The following is a 3,468-nucleotide window of genomic DNA, read 5'->3' on the forward strand; positions in this document are numbered from 1 at the left end:
AGAAATATATTTTGTTTCGCCGATAAGAATTATAACCCAACGTTTATTTTTTACGTTTGCAGTTATTGCCCGACGCCTATTTTCACGTTGTGTGATAAGAGTTATTTCACTCTCTTGCTTTTATTTCCACCATCTTTATCTTATTATCCCTCTCCATCTTCATCAACAACGTAAAAAATAAATATTGGAATATAACTGTTTTCAGACATGTAAAAAATTTACAGTGGGTTATATCGATTATCGGCAACGGAAAAAAATATTTCTCCGGCATAACTGTTATCAGGCAATATAAAAAAATAAACGTTGGATTATAATTCTTATCGACGAAAAAAAAAATTTTTCTCATCTAATAACTGTTATGGAGAAACGTTTTTGGGATAAAACTTATTTTAAAACGCCGATAGTGGGGTAAATATCGAAAAATTCGTTGTATGCAATGTGAACGTGTTAGGTAATTTATCTATCCTCTTTTTGGTTGCTGTTGTTTCCGACAGCGTGGGTATATGATGTATTGTGGAAGGAATTTTTGTCATCCCTTGTCAAATTTGGTTTGGGTACAAACTGGCAGTGTCATGTTTGGTTTGTACGTGTGTTTTTTTCGTATTTATACGTTTTTCTTAACTACTTTTTTCTGTGTTCTTCATGTACCTGCATTAGTTGTTCGTATTTTCGGGCAAGTAATCTTCTGACCAGGGTTGCCACTTTGGTAAATTATTACCAACATTGGTAGAAAAAATTAAACTTTGTTTCGATCTCGTGGATTTTTGTTAGAGCATTTTGTTTCAAAAAGATATACAGCTTTTCGTTTTCGCTTTATTTTACGTAGTTATCGTAGTTGTGTAGTCTATATTTTATTGCATTAATTTTCGAATGCTTTAATGCACAATTTATCGATGAAAGGCGAACATACCTATCGTGCTCGATTCAAAACTCATTTTACTGGAATCCTGACGAGCGTTTGATTACCTAAATATTTTAAATGTTTCTTTAAATAAAAAATGGACACGTATTTAAGCACACACTATGATTGTACGCAAAGAAATCAAAACATCAACGCCCGTTTCTATAAATGGCAATTGTGAAATGAAAAAAAAAACACAAAAGAGCGGAGGCAAAAAAAAAAAAATTATCAATAGGAATTTTTAGCTGCACATTGTTGGTAATACTAAAATTCAATGGGCTATAAAACTGTATACCCAAAAATGTAGTAGAAATTTAGAGTAGAAAGTTCGAAATTTTGGCGAAAATTTGTTGAATTCTTCCAAACGTGGTATATAGCTTGAATCCTTGATTTTTGTGGATTAGGTTAAAGCGCAAAAAATATTTTTATACATAAAAAATAACAAACAAATTTTTAATTGAAAAATATTGCTAATATATATTAAAAAATTAGTAAACGGTTTTGTAGGCACTGTACTTGTCTATAATAACTCCAAATGACGAAGTTTCAAATGACGAAAACCATATCATTAGTTACATAAAAAGGTTTCTTAATAAAAATTTAATATTTTTTTAAATAACTCAAAAATTGAACAAATCTATAGTTTTTATTAAAATAACTCAAAGAGTTATTGGTAGATATTTTCCAGATTTGGTAGATTTTTTCAAGTGGATGGTAAGTTTTTTTTCTCATCAGTGGCAACCCTCTGCCGACCTTCCGCGTCTTTCCCTCTGCATTGTTGTTGTTGTTTTTCTTATACATTGGTTTGACCGGATCGAATATTAGACGGCATCGGAGTCTTCGTTAATGTAAATGAAACAGTGCGGTTTTCGTACCCGTAAACGTACAGAAACCGATTTCAATTTTAAGTCATTTTCGTATCCGGAAACTGTTCGATAAAGATCATGTTGCTTTTAAACAGTAACTTTATTTTATTTATTCAGGCTGAACATTTGAGAGTATATAAAATGAGAAGTTTTGAGTTAAATTTGTTAACTTCATGTTGCGATTTTTTGCGTTTTCTGAGAAAATTTAATTTTTTGTAGGCGTTATTTATTTTAGCAGTAGTGAACTATTTACCATTTATAGTGGATAACTTAAAAAAGCGAGGAAACAAAAAGATGTTAAAATTTTTTTTTTCTGCGAAGACAGCTCCTTTTAACTTTTCAACAGACAAATTAGAAAATTTAGAGCTTTCAGGGTTTCAATTGAAATTAGTATAATTTTACAATAATTTTTAAAATTAGCTCCTATATAAAATGTTTCTGTAGCTGAGTGACATTTTTTTCTTTAATATAAATATTTAGGAAAAAACTGCATTAAAATGTTTTCAATACAACCCACAAATAAAAAGTTACCCTTTTTGACCCATCGGCCGTGAAGGGTTAAGATTTTTTTAACAACCGTTTGGGATATTGTGTGGCAATCAATAAAAAATACGTCTTTTAAATAACTACTTTTTTGGTCATTCCTCTTAATGCAATCAGTTGGTTCGTAAAAAGCCTTTAGAGCCGGTTGATCAAAGCCTGGTTGACACTAATCCCCGGTTAAACATCGTTTTCGACGTTACCCGTTACACCGTGTTATATGTTTACCGGCCAAACCCGATCTTAGGACAAACTAGTTTTGACTAGGCTAGACTAGATCAGGCGCCACAGTATTTTTGAGCAGAGCTCCTTTCTGCGAGAGCGGCCGCTGAGCAAAAAAATAACTCTCATCAGTCCAACTCCAACTACGCAGTCCACAATATTTTTGCGTCCAACTTGATTTCGCATTAGTGCAAAAAAATAATCCTCATCAGTCCAACTCCAACTACGCAGTCCACAATATTTTTGCGTCCAACTTGATTTGGCATTAGTGGGATGTGTCGGATCTGTGTAGAACTAGTTTCGCCCAGGAATGACTAGTCTGTCCTAAGATCGGGTTTGGCCGGTAACATATGCATAGTGTCGAAAACGTCGATAACGATGTTAACCGATGATTAGTCTCAACCAGGCCCTAAGGGCCGGTTATACAATGTCTGGTTAACACTAATCTGCGGTTAAATATCGTTATCGACGTCTTGGACTCCATGCATATAACAGGGAGTCGGTAACGTCGATAACTATGCTTAACCGGAGATTAGTGTTAACCAGACATTGAGTAACCGGCCCTTAGTCTTTTACACAGTATCGCCGACAGGATCTTGTAAACGATATTAAGGACACCTATTCCGCGATAATTGGCGTAAACGGTGGGATCTCCCTCATCAATTGGGTTCCAATTTTCGCTATCAGGTCAACTCGAATGATTTTTACATACATACATACTAGGAATGTTAATCCCGGGATCCCGGACTTTGGCAAGTAGTCCCGGAATTTTCGGGATGTGTAATTTGCACTTATGGCAATAATAGAAACTCCTTTTCTTGACCAGTATGAGGTGGGTTTTGCCGAAGGCTGAGGTGAACTCAGCCGTTCCAGAGTCCAGCGAAGGTCCCACTAACCCCCACCAAATAAAACACACTATTTTCGTGTATTCACTTCGAA

At 34.5% G+C, this 3,468-nt stretch overlaps 1 protein-coding gene across 2 annotated transcripts in view; it reads right to left on the reverse strand.

The window, feature by feature from the left end:
- Positions 1 to 3,468, reverse strand: part of LOC118746001 (integrin-linked protein kinase-like) — a 263,182-nt gene that overhangs the window by 68,493 nt on the left and 191,221 nt on the right. The window lies entirely within an intron of this gene.

This window comes from Rhagoletis pomonella, unplaced genomic scaffold (assembly GCF_013731165.1).
Source record: "Rhagoletis pomonella isolate Grant_MI unplaced genomic scaffold, Rhpom_1.0 Rhpom_scaffold_00010, whole genome shotgun sequence".
Taxonomy (NCBI): domain Eukaryota; kingdom Metazoa; phylum Arthropoda; class Insecta; order Diptera; family Tephritidae; genus Rhagoletis; species Rhagoletis pomonella.